The 17,649-nt window shown below is 38.7% G+C and overlaps 1 pseudogene; it reads right to left on the bottom strand.

The window, feature by feature from the left end:
* Nucleotides 1–599: 599 nt before the first annotated feature.
* The window catches only part of LOC100438730 (actin, clone 302-like), a 38,039-nt pseudogene continuing 20,989 nt past the window's right edge, over nt 600–17,649 (bottom strand).

Here is a 17,649-nt window from a genome sequence, read left to right on the forward strand (position 1 = left end):
TGATTATTGTATCTCCTATAAGATAACTATTGTTAATAATTTGGAGTTTCTTCTTGCAGACTTTTTTTTTTTCATACCTATTACCATATGCAAGGAGGTCTTTTTTCCTTTTTTTTTTTTTTTTTGGTATGCACTTCTATTTAACTGGTCTCAAGTTAGTGTACAGGTAAGCCCTGGCTGCCTCCACCCACTCTGAGGGAGACCAAAAGCCTTCATACATCTCAAGTTGGGGGACAAAAAAGGGGAGCCACAAAGGCTGATCATTCAAAATAAAAAGAAATAAAAAAGTATTAAGGCAAAGATTAAAAGATTTTTGTATTACATAATTTACCCGAAAGCAATGCTATTACCTCCCGTGTGTGGACTCGGGAGAGGACTGGGCCATTCTCCTTAGAGAGAAGTGGGATGGCTTTTAGGAGGCAAGGGACTTCCTGTAACAATGCATCTCACGATATTTGGAATGACCATTAAAAAAAGAACAATGTACAATCAAAGTCCTCCGCCACATTGTAGAACTTTGGGGGATGCTCACTCCAACCAACTGCTGTCACCTTCACCGTTCCAGTTTTTAAATCCTGAGTCAAGCCAAAACAAACAAACAAACAAAAACAAAAACAAATAAAGCCATGCCAATCTCATCTTGCTTTCTGTGCAAGTTAGGTTTTGTCAAGAAAGGGTGTAACGCAACTAAGTCACAGTCAGCCTAGAAGCATTTGCTGTGGACGATGGAGGCCCTGGACTAGTCCTACTCCTGCTTGCTGATCCACATCTGCTGGAAGGTGGAAGTGGAGGCTAGGATGGAGCAGCCAATCCACACGGAGCGCTTGCACTGGGGAGGAGCAATGATCTTGATCTTCATCGTGCTGGGCGCCAGGCTGGTGATCTCCTCTGCATCCTGTCTGTGATGCCAGGGTACATGGTGGTGCCACCAGACAGCACTGTGTTGGCATACAGGTCTTTGTGGATGTCACACTTCATGATGGAGTTGAAGGTAGTGTCATGGATGCCACAGGATTCCATGCCCAGAAAGGAAGGCTGGAAGAGTGCCTCGGGGCAGCGGAACCGCTCATTGCCGATGGTGATGACCTGGCCGTCTGGCAGTTCATAGCTCTTCTCCAGGGAGGAGCTGGAGGCCACCGAGGCCATCTCCTGCTCGAATTCCAGGGCGACGTAGCACAGCTTCTCCTTGATGTCACACATGATTTCCCGCTCGGTGTGGTGGTGAAGCTGTAGCGGTGCTGGGTGAGGGTCTTCTTGAAGTAGTCAGTCAGGTCCCCGCCAGCCAGGTTCAGACGCAGGATGGCGTGGGGAGGGCGTACCCCTCCTAGATGGACAGAGTGTGGGTGACCCTGTTACCGGGTGCATCATGATGCCAGTGGTACCACCAGAGGCATACAGGGACAGCACGGCCTGGATGGCCACATACATGGCTGGGGTGTTGGAGGTCTCAAACATGATGAACTGGGTCATCTTCTCATGGTTGGGTTTGGGGTTCAGGGGGGCCTCGGTCAGCAGCACGGGGTGCTCCTCGGCAGTCACACGCACCTTGTTGTGGGTGTGGTGCCAGATCTTCTCCATGTCGTCCCAGTTGGTGACGTTGCCATGCTTGATGGGGTACTTGAGAGTCAGGATGCCTCTCTTGCTCTGGGCCTCCTTGCCCACATAGGAGTCCTTCTGACCCATGCCCACCATCACACCCTGGTGCCTGGGGTGCCCCACAATGGAGGGGAAGACGGCCCGGGGGGCCTTGCTCATGCTGGAGCAGTTGTCGACGATGACGAGCGCAGTGATAGCATCATCCATGGTGAGCTGGCGGCGGATGTGGACACAAGGCGCAGCGGCAAGGGCAAGGTTCTGTGCTCGCTGGGGGGACGCGGTCTCCGCGGTGTAAGGAGGTTTATATATATTTCTACAACATCTCCCCTACCGCTACAGTAACTTGCTCCCTTTCTTTCTTTCTCTTTTTCTTTCTTTCTTTCTTTTTCTTTCTTTCTTTCCTTCCTTCCTTCTTTCTTTTCTTCCTTCCTTCCTTTCTTTTTCTTTCTCTCTCTCTTTGTCTCTTTCTTTCTTTCTTTTGACCGAGTTTTGCTCTTGTCACCCAGATTGGAGTGCAATGGCATGACCTCGGCTCACTGTAGCCTCCGCCTCCCAGGTTCAAGTGATTATCCTGCCTCAGCCTCGCTAGGAGCTGGAATTACAGGCGTGCACCACCAAGCCTGGCTAATTTTTGTATTATTAGTAGAGACGGGGTTTCACCTTGTTGGCCAGGCTGGTCTCGAACTCCTGACCTCAGGTGACTCACCTGCCTTAGGCTCCCAAAGTCCTGGGATTATAGGCGTGAGCCACAGTGCCCGGCCTTCTTTTCATTTAATACTATAGTAGTGTGATCCTCTCTACCTGTTACATAAAATACAGGTGAACATCCTTGTACACGTGTTTCTGACACACTTTAGCAAGCTTGTCTGCAGGATAGATTTCAGAGAGTGAGATGGCCAGGCCAGGCACACGCACTTTAAAGCATGTCAGCTATTACCTGCCTTAGCCCTGTTTCCACAGGGCTTGTGATGAGGGCTTATGCGTTAGTACTTTCTGAGGAGCATGATCCCAGGGAGCGGGAATGAGAGATAAGAGTGAAGCGGGGAAGGAGGGAGAGCCAATACTAAAATGCCTTATTGAGCAGGCTGCTGCTTTTATTTTATTTTATTGCTATTTTTTTAAATAAAGTTTTCATAGTCTTTAATTGGTTATTTTGCTGGTTATTGGTTAATAAATTGACAACGCAAGGAGGGGCCATGGGTGAGCTTCCAGCCAGGCTCCCATGTCCAGGCTCAGGCAAGGATGGCTGTTGCTTTTAGTTGGCTGGTTGCTTAATCCCACAGAAAGTTTTGTGAAGCCAAAGGAAATATGTCTCAAGACTGTCAGAGAAGCCGTATGAAATGTATTTCAGGACCATCCATTGTGGTGAGGAGGGGAGAGTGGGAAAGGGAGAAGCCTTTATCCATCAAGTCTGTCTCCCACTTGTCAAAGGTTTGCCCATGAGTTGTTCATTCTCCAACACTCTGGTTTGCACATGTGTCGGCCCTTGAGCACGTTCCTTTGGAGTCCTTCATTGTGGGTCATCCAAGAAGCCTGGGGGTGGAGCAGGAGATAAGTCCACTTGCTTTTGTGTGAAGTCCACCTGAGTCCACATTAAATCACTGCAGTCATGACTGGAATAAGACACAAGTGTTGTCAAGGAGATCTGAAGTGGTACATAAAAGATTTCAGATACACTAACAACCTGTCTCACAAAACTATACCAATTTACACTTTCATCAATCATGCAAAAGTGTCTTCTTTCTTTTCTTTAACAACAGTGGATCTTCTCAATAACTTTTGCCAATATGGTGGGTAAATATTGGAAGTGTTTTCTTCTGTTGTGCATTTCTGTGCTACTGAGGTTGAATATCTTTGCAAATGTTTATTAGCCTTTATATTTTGTCTTGTGAATTGTCTACTATATTCTTTGGCTTTTTTTCTATTAGGGGTTCTTTAAGGCTTTTTTTAATTAAACAGAGAAGACTACTTTGTGAAGTTCATGTTCATGAAGTTTTGTAAATACTCTCCTTAATAATCTAAAATATGAATATGCTGTTTTCCACTTGCCCAATTTCTAGCACTTAGTGTGAACTGAAGACAGTAGTTAGTCACATACATGTTCTTTATATTAGCAAAATTACTATTTTTTTCAGTATTAGACTCAGAGCACAATATTCCATAGGTAGTAGCACATATGGTTTTTATTTAATTGTGAATGCATTTACTTACAAATGCTTTCTAGAACAAAGTCACACTTTAAGCTTGTCCTTTCCTATTTTATTCCTTGGGATAATGATTGCATAGTCTCTTTTCTTCCTTGCAGAGAAGTCTTTTATCCTGTCATAGTTCAACTTCATTCTCATTTGCTACTTGTTAAATGGCTTCTGAAAGAAAACAAGGACTTTTCTGTAACCTGCTCATGATTTCACTTCAGATCTAATAGTGCAACTGCCACATACAATCTTGTCATTCAGCTATCAACCAACCAAGGTCTTCTTGGTTTTATCCCTTGTTTTACAAACTGAACTTTTGTTCTTTTCTGCTACTTCCATTGTGATTATAAAGGATTAAGTGCCTGGAGTTTCAAGGGATGTACACTCATTGCAGTAATATTGCAGAAGGTAAAAACAGAGGGAGCTACGATATGTTTTTATAATTTTGTGTGTGTGTGTGTGTAATTCCAGGTATATTATAAGATGAACCCGATTTTCTAATTATTGGTTAGAACAAAACACTAGAGTAAATAATTATACAGGTACCATTTTTAAAAAGTAAGTACATTTCTAATAGCATGCCTCCTAAGTAAATCTTTCTTTGATAAATAGCGTCTGTGACTATTTCCTTTTCATGGCCTAAAGAGGTTGGTTGTGACTCGGGGAAAGATGACTCTACCTCTAACTCCAGGTATCACCTTACTTGGTGTAAGGGTAATTCCATCTTTCTTATCTATTTTTTGTTCAAGAATGAGCTGTGTCCTAATTCTGACTAACAAGACAAAAGGGAAGTCATGCAGAGGGACTTCCAGAAAGAATTTCCTTCTTCCTGACAGTGAGCCAGAGGGAAGAACTTTCTCTCTTTTTCTCTGTGTGCTGTCATGTCTGGATATTATGCCTAATATGGCTGTAGTTAATTCACTGGCAATTTGCAGATGAAGCCAATACTGAGAATAACAGAATGGGGACATGAAAATAACCTGGGTCTTTGTCGATGTCATTCAGACATTGAATCAATCAACCCTGAAGTCTATCCTACTTCTAGATTTCCTGTGTGACAATACATCTTCTTCTTGCTGGAACCAGTTTTGAGTTGGGATTCCTCTGTATTACAAACCAAAGCACCTTACTAAATCAGCTTCTTTCCACACAGGGACAGAGAATGTAGGCTCAGTCTGGAGAAATGTACAGGCACCCTTTTTCTTTTAAGGTTCATAGAGCCCATGAACTGAATCTGGCATATCACAAAGCTTGCAGAGAATAGAGTTTTCACACTTTTTCAAGGTAAGACCACAAGACTCACACTCTGTTACCTATGGGCTATGTTACTTGGGCAAATCACTTGACGTCTCTGAGCCCCAGTTTTGGCATGGTGTTCAGGCGTGGTGGCGTGCACCTGTAATCCCAGCTACCTGGGAGGCTGAGGCAGGAGAATTGCTGGAACCTGGGAGGCAGAGGCTGCAGTGAGCAGAGATCATGCCACTGCACTCCAGCCTGGGTAACAGAGCAAGACTTCATCTCAAAACACACACACACACACACACACACACACAAAACTATTAAGTGTTTCCTCAAATCCAAGATTCTGTCAATTGTAAGGCCCTCTATTAAGAAAGAAAAAACATACTGCCAATTAAAAATTAAACTATGCCTTAACATTGTGCATTTGTCATCTTTTGACTTTGACTTTTTTCCCATGTATTCCAGGGGACTTGGCAATACCTCCTTCAGCTGCACTGGTTGGCATGTGATAGGCAGTCCTGTTATATGTATCTGTGTGGGGGAAGCAGAACGTAACCCAGCTTCGTCCACTTGTGGGGTCTTCCTTTCTTAAGTTCCATAAAGTGCTTGCTGTTTGCTTTGAAAATGGATGGAATTATGGTTATTTCTCCAGCAGTGAATATTTGCTTTATCAATATCAAATTTATGCCCCACTGTTTTGTTTCTATTCATTTCTCTGTATACAAAATCTTTTTATTTCAATGTCAAATTATGCTATAATCTTTTAAAATACATTTAGAAACCACAAACTCAACATGAGCAGTAAAAACCGCACACTATCAGCAGTAAGATGTCAAATGTAAAAACGTGTGTCTTAGAATTAAAACAGGGTATTTATGAAATGACTATGGTAGAGATGAAAGAGGCAAGTAACAGGGATATATTCAAGTTTTTCTATTGTCCACTTTTTGAGAGAGAAGATTCAACTAATTGTATAAAAATGTATAAAACGAATATAGGTAAGTGATAGAATAAAAACAGTTTAAAGAAAGATACCTTTTTTTTTTCTTGTACTAAATTAACAAAGACTCAGAAAATGAAAAAGATTCAATTTGGTGCAGAAAAAGAGAAACAGACATTCTAATTTTCTGCAAGTACTAATTTTTATAGAAGGAAGATCTGAGGCCCGCCTTACTATCTTTTTTGCCTGGATATCCAACAGAGTAATTTCTTTAACCTGAATTTCTTGCTGTAATAGAAAAATACAGAAAAGTAGAGGTAATGAGGTAGAGAAAATATTAACAACTGGCACTAGGATTCTCAGGGAGAGAACAATCTTTGGAAAGGTGCTCTGAGAGATGTTTGTAACAGAAGGTGTTCTCTACCCTCACCCCAGGACCTGGGTGTTGGCAGGCACCATGGCTTTGAAGGGAGGGAAAGCTACTCTTTGTGAGGCAAGGAGAGGGATGTTTTACTTCTAAGGGAAGGAAGAAAGTGGCAGAAGAGAGACAAGTGGGGAGTAAGGGAGGAAAGCCAGTGAGATGGAAAGCTGCAAGGACGCAAGAAACTTCATGGTGGGGAGGAGAACACAGCACTTTGAGAATGTCCACAACTTTTGTTTGTCCCAAGTTGTCTCCCTTTCCCCTCCATTTTCTCCAGGAAATCTTCACTAAAGTCAGCTAAACTCACCAATATTTTCTATAAGTGATCTTTTTTTATTATAGCTTTTGAGGAAATGGGTAAAGAGCCCTAGGACATGAAGAATTGCCACGCTGTAAACCAGGTGCCAGATGAGAGCACCCCCTGCCCCAGTCCTGCCCCAACCCCTTCCTGGAAAACCTGCAGAAACTGGTGGGGATGGCTTTGCTCTCCTGCAGGCTGTGCATTGGGCAGGAGGGCAGTTTATTTGTTCAATACTTACTGATCATCTACTATGTGCTAGGCATCATTCTGAGTAGCAGGAAGGAAGGAATGTAAACAAAGGATCTAATTTCTATGAGTCAGATCATAAGCAGAGACAGACAATAACTATGATCTAATGTTCTATTTTCACAGCTGCTATGAGGAAAAATAAGGTAGGATAAGAGAGTAGAGATTGATAGGGGTGAGAGTGAATGCCTGTTTGGGGAAGTATTTTAGGCATGGACGGCAAGTACAAAGGCCCTGTGGCAGAAACCACCTAATGTGTGTAGAGGAAAGTCTGCCAGATGTTGTGCCTGAGTGACGTGGGGAGGGGAGAGTGATGGGAGACAAGGCCAGAGAGAGGCAGGGGCCAGGTCATGAGGGCCTCCTGGGAAGAATACGGCCATTGGGTTTTATTCTGAGAGTAATGGAGGCATTTGAGGAGAGACGCAACAGGATTTGATTTCCTGTTTCAGAAGATAACTGGTATTGTGTGGAGAAGGGGCTTAGGTGACATGGGTGGAAGCAGGAGAACCAGATGAGATGATAAAATGATGAGGCTGGCATGGATTAGGATGAAGGCAGAGAAGGTGGTGGGAGTGGATTTATTCTGAATGAGAAATTGACAAGACTTGCAGATGGATTAGATATGAGATATGAGAGAAAGAAAAGGATAAAAATGACACCTAGGCTTGTTTGCTTATTTTTTTAAAGAAATAATTTGTGATTTAAATTATAATTTTAAGAGCAACATATGTTCACTGCAGAAAATTTAAATAATGCAGAAAAATTTAAAGAGAAAAATAAATTACTCATAATTCCAGAATTGTAGACGTTTTAGTATACAACATTGTGTGTGTGTGTCTGTGTAAGTGTCTGCGTGTGTGTGTGTCAGTATATATATATATAAAATATATATATACATATAAAAATATATATATGGATGTACATATATATGGATGGATGGATGATCTGAATTTTCCAACTATACTTGTAGTTAGAATATATTTTGAGTGTATTATTTTATAGATTGCTTTTTAAAACATTTTATTTTAAACTATTTTAGACTTACAATATTAAAAATTGCAAAAATACTATAGTTCCCATATTCCTAGTTCCCATTTCACCTAGCTTTTCAGAACATTAACATCTTACATACTACAATGATCAAAACTAGGAAATTAACACTAGTATAATGCTACTAACTACACTACAGGTCTTATTCAAATTTCATCAGTGTTTTCCACTAATGCCCTTTTTTTCTGTTCCAGGATTCCACATTGATTTTATTGTTATTTTTCCTTAAACTTCTCCCATCTGTGAGAGTTCCTGTTTTTCCTTGTGCATGGCACTTGAAGAGTATTGATCAGTTTTTTGTAGATGTTACTTGATTTGGGGTTTGTATTTTCCCATAATTGAAATGAGGTTGTGCGTTTCTGGCACAAATGCTGCTGTGTCCTTCTCAGCACACATCATAGGTTCATCATATTGATACGATATTGATATTGATATGATATCCATGATGTTGAATTTGAACACATAGTGAAAGTGGTGTCTTCTGGCTTTCTCTACTATAAAGTTACTATTCTCCCCTTTGTGGTTAAAATACATCTTAGGGGTGACAGTTTGAGACTATGCAAAAACTGTTTCTCCTCAAATTTTCACCCAGCAATTTTAGATTCTGTCAGTGGATTATGTCTGAAAAAATTATTACTGTGGTGTTTACTAATTTGTGGTGATTTCTATGTCTACTGTGATTTTCTGTTTTCTTACTTTCTGCTATATTTATTAATTGAAATTATTCTGTAAGGAAGAGCTCTTCCTTTCCCCTCATTTATGTATTCATTTGATTATTCATTTAAATCAGTATAGATTCATGGATATTTATTTTATTATAGTGGTTAAAATCCAATACTGTCATTATTTTCACGAAATTTATTGAGGTATAACTGACAAAAAAATAGTGTGTATTCTAGGTGTACAACATTTTGTTCTGATACATGTATACATTGTGAAATGATTACCACAATCAAGCTACTTAACATATCCATCACCTCACATAGTTACCATAGTGTGTGTGTGTGTGTGTGCGTGTGTGTGCGTGTGTGTGTGTGTGGTGAGAATACTTAAGATCTACTTTCTTAGCAAATTTCAAGTATACAATGCATTATTATTAACTATAGTCACCATCTCCTACATTAACTCTCCAGGACTTATTCATATTATAACAGAGAGTTTGCACCCTCTGACCAAAATCCTCCCATTTCCCCCAATTCCCATCCCCTGGCAATTATCAATCTATTATTGGTTTCTATGAATTAGACTATTTTTGGATTCCTCCTGCATGTGGTAGCATGTAGTATTCGTCCTTTTGTGCCTGGATTTTTCATTTAGCATAATGTCCTCTAGGGTCACCCATGTTGTCACATATGGCAGGATTTTATTATTTTTTAAGCCTAAATAATATTCCATTGTATCTTCTTTACCCATTCATCCTTCAAGAGATACTTAGGTTGTTCCCATATCTGGCTGTGGTGAATAACACTGCAATGAACATGTGGTTGTACATATCTCTTTGGGATAGTGATTGTATTTTCTCTGTGGGATAGTGATTGTATTTTCTTTGTATATACACACCTAGAAGTGGGATTGCTGGGTCATATAGTAACCCTATTTTAAATTTTTGTTAGACACCTCCATGCAGTTTTCCATAGTGGTTGTACAAATTTGCATTCCCACTAATAGTGTATAAGGGTTTTCTTTTCTCCACACACAAAATATAACACTTGTTATTTCTTTACTTTTTAACAATAGCCATTTTAATAGATGTGAAATGACAACTTATTATGGTTTTGATTTGCCTTTCTCTGTTGACTAATGATATTTAGCACTTTTTTATATACTTGTTAGGTATTTGTATATACTTTTTCAAAAAAATGTCTATTCAAGTCCTTTGGCCATTTTAAAATCAAGTTATTTGTTTTTTTTTGCTATTGAGTTGTATGGGTCCCTTAATGGACATGTGGTTTGCAAATATTTTCTCTCATTCTATAGGTTGCCTTCTCATTTTGTTGATTGTTTCCTTTGCTATGCAGAAGCTTTTAAGTTTGATGTAGTCCCACTTGTTTATTTTTGCTTTTGATGCCTGTGCTTCTGGCATCATATCTAAAAAATTATAGGCCAGGCACGGTGGTCATGCCTGTAACCCCAACACTTTGGGAGGCTATGGTGGGAGGAATCCTTGAGGCCAGGAGTTTGAGACCAGCCTTGGGAACATAGGGAGACTGTCTCTACCAAAAAAAAAAAAAGACTTTTTTAAATTAGCTGAGTGTGGTGGCACAATCCTTAGTCCCAGGTCTTCAGGCGGCTGAGGGTTGATATATCTCTCTACATATATTTTCATTTTGATCATTTAACCACTTTACGTCACTTGATGGGAGAATTTGTTTACATTTAAACTAATTGTTGATAGGTAAGGATTTATCACTACCATATGTTAACTGTTTTTTAGTTGTTTTATAGATTCTTTGTTTCTTTCTACCTCTCTTGCAGTCTTCCTTTGTGGTTCATTCATTTCTATAGTGATATATTTTGATTCTATTTAACTTTTGTGTATCTACTATAGGTTTTTGCTTTGTGCTTTCCCTGAGGCTTGCTTAAAACATCTTATAGTTACAACAGACCATTTTAAACTGGTAACAATTTTGATTGCATACAAAAACTCTACACTTTCATTCCTCCCATTTTATGTTTTTGATGTCACAATTTACCTCTTTGTATATTGTATAGTCATTAAAAATTATTTTAGTTATAGTTATTTTTAATACTTTTATTTTTTAACTTTTATACTGGAGTTATAAAGGATTTACAAACCACTATTACAGTATTAGAGTATTCTAAATTTGACTATATACTTACCTTAACAATGAGTTTTATGCTTTCAGATGTTTTCATGCTACTAGTTAGAATCCTTTTGTTTCACTCTGAAGAATTTTCTTTACAATTTCTTGTAAGGTATTTATGAAGGATAGCTTTGCTGGGTAAAGTATTCTTTGTTGGTGTTTATTTTTCTTTCAGCACTTTGAATATATCATCTGACTCTTTTCTGCCCTGGAAAGTTTCTACTGGGAAATCCACTGGTAGCCTTATGGAGGTTCCCACGTATGTGCTGTTTTCAAATTTTTCTTTGTCTGATTTTTGAAAGTTATTGTAATGTCTCAATGAAACCTTTGGATTAAACCTGTTTGGAAACTTCAAGCTTCATTTACCTGGAAGTCCCTGTCTCTCTCCAGGTTTGGGAAGTTTTCAACCACTATTTCTTTAAATAAGCTTCCTTCTCATTTCTCTTAAATTACCATAATACAAATGCTAGCTCTCATATTGATGTCCCATAAATTCCATAGGCTTTATTCACTTTTTGATTGTTTATTTTTCTCCTCTGTATAATTTTGAATACCTGTCTTTGAGTTCACAGATTTTTTTTTCTTCTTGATCAAGTATGTTGCTGACACTTTCTGTTGCATTAAAAACTTTCACTCATTGTATTCTTCAGCTCTAGAATTTCTGTTGTGTTCTTTTTTATGATTTCTATTTCTTTATTGAGCTTCTCATTTTGTTCATGTATTGGTTTTCTGATTGTGTTATCTCTGTTCTTTTGTAGTTTGCTGAGTTTCCTTAAAACAATTGTTTTGAATTCTTTGTCAGGCAATTCATAGCTCTCTATTTCTTTGAGGTTATTTACTGGAATATTAATTGTGATCCTTTGGTGGTGCCATGTTTCCTTGGTTTTTTAGGTTGCTTGAAGTCTTGTGTTGCTGTCTTCACATTTGAAGAAATAGTCATTTCCTTCAGTCTTTATTTACTGGCTTTAGGAGAGAAACACCCTCATCAATCAGCCTATCTAGGGATTCTCAGGCTCTCTCAGACTTCTATGAATGTGCCCACTATGCACATTCTATTCCTTCATGAAGGGAAAGTCTCAGGATTGTATGCATTCATTCACTTGATCCCACAAAGCCAGGCTAGGTGCTGAGATGCTACTGTTTGTTTTTTCTAGGGCAGTGCCCTGAAATGCTCAAGTTTATATGCCTTCTCTCAATCTGACAGAGTTGATTCAGCTGTCTTCACAAGACACTTACACTGTCTAAGGGAACATGCTCAGGAAGTAGTCCTGAAGGTAATGAAACATGCAGAACTTTTGGAATTTCTGTGGACCAGTTAGGGGAGGGCCCACAGGCAAGTTGTCCCAAGCTGCTTGTAAGCAGGCTTCCTAATGAAGCCACAGAGCAGTTAATAGGGTCCAAGACCTTTCTTACCTGTTCCCAGCCTCTTCTAGCTTCTCAGTTGTGCTGATTACCTTAGTAACCTGGGTAAGGTCAGGAAAAATGTGGGCTTCTTTGGCAGTATTCTGCACAGCTGGGGAAGCTGGACACTCACTATGGTATCATCTCCCCTTGTGAGAAAAATCTTGATCCTAGAGGATTTCTCTTGGCACTGAGCTGGACTGCCTTGGGGGAGGGATAATCTGCATAAGTGATACTTTCGTTTTTATACTCTCCAAAGCATTTATTCTCAAATTATTTGTCCAATGATGTGCTGAAACCTTTCCACTATATTCACAGACTCCCACAGAGCTAGCCTCATCCATAAGTAGTTGCCAAAATCTATGCTTCTGCAGGAGAATAATGATATTCTCCTTGGCCATCTTGCTGATTCACTCTATTACTATGTATTTAATTGCTCAAATTATTCCAACTCTGGCTATTAGGAGCTCCTTTAGGTTGGCTAAAGTATTTTTCATAAGCCCTTAGACTTCTCTTTAAAATTATGAAATATAGACATATAAATAACAACATACAGAATATTTATAATATAAAAAACAATATAATGAAAGCAAGTGTACCTAACTCCTCAATATTTTAACGTTAGTAATTGAGTGAAGATACAGGAAAATGAGAGAAGAGAAATGAAAAGAAAAATCAGTAGTTTTGTTTCAGATATGTTAAGTTTGAGTTGCTTATCAGATACCAGTTAAGGGTGCTAAAGAGAGGGTTGGACATATAAGTCTGGAGCTCAGGGTGGTACAGTCTAGTCAATAAAACCTGAGGGGGTTTAGGCTGACATCTATGATTCAGAAAGAAGAAAAATATCATGCACAATCCCACCACTCAAAGATAAATTCTGTTAACTAACATTTTTAAGTAGCTCCCTCCAACGCATGTTTTTATATGGCTAAGATATACTGTATGTACAATATCGCATTCTTTTTTCTCACTTAACATTATAGTAGAAACATTTCCAATTTGTTATTAATATCCAAACATATTCACATGCCATAATTTATTCTTAGCATTACAAAAATTTACCCCTATATGTCTTGGTTTTAGATTCTTTTCTCTGAATATTCTTGTCCTAAGAAAAGCTAAGAGGAGCTCTTCTGACTTTTATAGTCAATATCCTGGTGCTCACCAACAAATTTCTAAGGCTAATTTTTAAGTAAGCTACAAGTTACATCTACCCATTTCAAGAAGTCTGTGGTTTTTTTAAAGAGCAATACCAACTTCTAATGAGCATTTAACTCCACAATATGCTGCTTACATAGAAATACAATAAAAGAAAAATCAGGCATCCATCCTGATGGGAGAAAAAAGTTACATAACCCTAATGTATCAGGGACTTTTTCCCTTTGAAAATCTTAAATTTTTGTCCTGTGGAACCAAAATCATAAATTTTGAAAATCAAACAGCAACAATAAACTATAACAGCCACAAAACCTAAAATAATTCATCCAAAAATGCAGACTGGAAGATGAAATGACACTCTCGGAAAGCAATTGCTTTTATTCAAGAGCTCTGACAGTTGAGAAACAAGATCAAATCAATAAGATACAGAAGTGTAGTAATCATGCATGCTGTTTAATTAACACCCAGAAGACAGCTCTTGATTTTCTGTGAAAATTAAGGAGAGGTGGGCCAGTCCACCTGTTAGTAAAAAATGTTATTTAAGTATTTCCGAAGATCTTTTATCCCAAGTGCCTCTGCTTCTGTCTCAACTCTGTGCCTTAAATGTTCCCCAAATGGATGGTCAGGCGCGGTGGTTCACGCCTGTAATGCCAGCACTTTGGGAGGCCGAGGCAGGTAGATCACGAGGTCAGGAGTTCCAGACCAGTCTGGCCAACATAGTGAAACCCCGTCTCTACTAAAAATACAAAAAAAGTTAGCCGAGCATGGTGGTGTGTGCCTGTAATGCCAGCTACTCGAGAGGCTGAGGCAGGAGAACTGCGTGAACCCAGGAGGCAGAGGTTGCGGTGAGCTGAGATCGTGCCACTGCACTCCAGTCTGGGTGACAGAACGAGACTCTGTCTCAAAAAAAAAAAAAAAAGAAGAAAATGTTCCCAAAATGTTAATAATCCTACTTAAGGTTCTTAAGGCTTCTGTTTAAATGCAATTATATAGAAAAAATTTAAAAATTTTCTAACTCCATTCCATACTCCTTTCCAGTTATTCCCTAGCAAGGATAACAATGTAGGAATCAAAAATGTTCTTCCTGGGCTGGCCACAGTGGCTTACGCCTGTAATTTCGGCACTTTGGGAGACCGAGGCAGGAGGATCACTTGAGCCCAGGAGTTTGAGATCAACCTTGGCAACATGGCAAGATCCCATCTCTATAAAATTTTTTCTTAAAAATTAGCCAGGCATGGTGATGTATGCCTGTAGTCAGGTGGGATGATTGCTTGAGATCATGAGGTTGAGGCTGCAGTGAGCCATGATTGGACCACTGCACTCCACCTTGGGTGATAGAGTGAGACCCTATCTTAAAAATAAAAAAATAAAAAAAGAAAGAAAAAGAAAAAAAATTTTTTTCCTTCAACTTTTTAACTTATTGCTAGTCATTCATTTAGCAAGGACCTGAAGGAATGAAGCCCTAAAGAGAAAAATTTACATGTAAAAAAACTTATCAAAATAATCCATGATGTGGTTAAAAAACAATCAACAGTGCAGAAAGGCTTGGACTGAGAAGAGCAGCTAAATTTTGACTGAGATCTTTGGAGAAATGTGTGGCACATCCAGAAGACAGCTGAGTGTCCTGTGGCAAGTGAGAAAACAGTAAAAGGCAGTAAATAGGGAAGACATGTTATAGTCAAATTTCACTTACTTAGTCACTTTGCCTAAATCTAGCTCTAAAAGAGAGAGAAACAAGGGAAGTTAATTTGTTGCTATTGTATCTATTTAGTTCAGTCTTCCCTAATTAGGTCTGTAAAGTATTGTTTCACTTCTTCTATTACTCTCAGGTCAATGTACTAATCTGCAGCAAATTTACCATAAGGCATCTAGGCAGGCCAGGAGCGGAAGAATGCCCATGGTTACTCAGTGGAAACAGGTGGTGCTCTAATTCCTTTGCCAGGGTAGTTTCACAAAGGTTCAAGGGGCAGCTGAGCCTTCCTTCTCATCTTGTATCAATGAAATGGAACAAGGTAGCATAAGATGGAGATAATTTGCACTATACTCTTTTTCAGCAGAGTCAGCCAGGCACAATGAGGAGTTGAGCCTCATCCCCTACTCCAAGATGGAAAGAAAACAGAATAGTTAGTACTCTGATTCCTCTGGAAAGAATTGGCACAGCATTTTTCAAGTGCTGAAAGAAAATAACAAGTAACCATAAATTCTATACCCAGAAAAAATATCCTTCAGAGATGAAGGGAAAATCAAGGCATTTTCAGAGAAAGGAAAACAAAGATCATGTGTTGCCAGCAGGCTTGCCCTTAAAGAGTGTCTAAAGGAGTTTCTCTAAACAGAAAATAACAGATGGAGACTGTGACTTGGGAAAGAAATAACAATGAAATAGACAAAATAGATGTAAATACAATAAACTACCCTTCTCCTCATGAGATTTTTCAAATTATGTTTAATAATTGAAGAAAAAATTGTAACATCTGATGTGGTACTTATATATGTATAAAAAATACTTAAGACATATTTTTTAAGCAGGGAAGGTAAAAAGACCTACATGAAAGTAAGGTTGCACACTTTGCTTGTAGTGGCAAAATACCAGTTTACTGTGATGTGTTACGTATGTACACTGTAATACTTAGAACAACCTCTAAAAAACTACACAAATAAGTATATACAAAAGCACCACAGATCAAAATGTAAGTCAAAAAATTTTCAAGTAATTCACTAGAAGCCAGAGGAACAAGAATCAGAATGAATAAACAGAAAATAAATAATAAAATGACATACTGAAATCCTAAAATATCAATAATTACTTTAAATTGTGCATGATCTAATACGCCAATGAAAACAAAGTTGGGTAGTGTTTTTTTTTAATTCGTATGGGATAAAAAATAATGCAGATTTTTAAAACATGACCCAACTATACCCTGCCTATGTGAAATTCACTTCAAAGTGAATACATGGGTTATTTGAAAGTAAAAGAATAAAAAACAATATATCATGCAAAGTAATAAAAAAGCAGCAGGAGTGTCTATATTAATATTAGATAAAGTCGATTTTAGAGTGAAGGAAATTAGTAGGAGCAAGGAATACACATAATAATGAAAAGATTAACCCACCATGAAGACTTGTAAACACTAAATATGTATTCATCAACAACAGAGCTTCAAAATGCAGGAAGAAAAAACTTATAGAGATGAAAGAAAAGCACACATGGCACATGAATGGCTGTTATTTGAATTTTTATCCTTATTAGAAAATAATGCAGTAATGATAAATTGCAATTTCATCTACGGCCATGGAAGACTTAACAAGCCTTCAGCTTCCTCATCTGTAGAGTTAGACAGCAATTATGATTTGGACTTGACAAGGAATGGAATATGCTAACCCCAAGTGTTGCCCAGTCATTTCCCATGGCCATACCAGATACTGCCAGTTTTTACCTTTTATTTATTTGCCAATAAATTATGGATTACCTATTTTATGGTAGTAGTGATGCAGTGGTGCCTAAGGACATGGATAAGTTCTATGGAAGCATGTAACAGTAGGAACAAAACAAAGAGATAAAGAGGATAGTATAAATTAACCACAGAATATGCGAGAAATCCCTGAGGGCCAGATGGCATTAAGAATGAAGTATATGGAAGAAATGTCCACCTGGAACCCAGAGATACTCTGGTAGGTGAGGAAAATAGATTGCAGGCAAGCTTTTGAGTTCTGTTCCTTTTTATATTGCATATGACCTGGAGTGGGTCCCAGCTCCATCACTTCTGTGAAAGAGCCAGCAACAGCAGCAGCAGTTCAAATCATTTAGTGCTGGAGTGGAGGGGGACTTATATCATTTCAGACTGCTTCAGGTGAGGAGCTGATGGTAAAAGTTATCTGTAGGACATCCAGCATTGTCATATCCTCCTCCATATCACCTGTGCTAGCCGATTACAATCAAAGGAGTTGACCACCTAACAGTGTGCTTTTTTTTCCTATAAGGCATTTTATGAAAGACATGGTTGCTAGGTAAGATAGTACCCAATATGAGTCCTTACTACCTAAAGCTCTTTCTCTGGAAGTATATCCATTCCTTCCTTCTTAACCTTAAAAGGAGAGACACAGGCTAGGGCTTGGACTATACCAACAATGACATACACTGAGACACATTATTCAGAAGATTAGCTGATGTCACCAGAGGAAGGAAGGAAAAGTTCATGAACAAAAATAATTAAACACTGGAAGAGTATAGCCAATATAAAAAGGAAAAAATAGTATAGTGAGTAAACGCTTCCATA

The sequence above is a fragment of the Pongo abelii genome, chromosome 5, assembly GCF_028885655.2.
Source record: "Pongo abelii isolate AG06213 chromosome 5, NHGRI_mPonAbe1-v2.0_pri, whole genome shotgun sequence".
In the NCBI taxonomy this organism is placed as follows: domain Eukaryota; kingdom Metazoa; phylum Chordata; class Mammalia; order Primates; family Hominidae; genus Pongo; species Pongo abelii.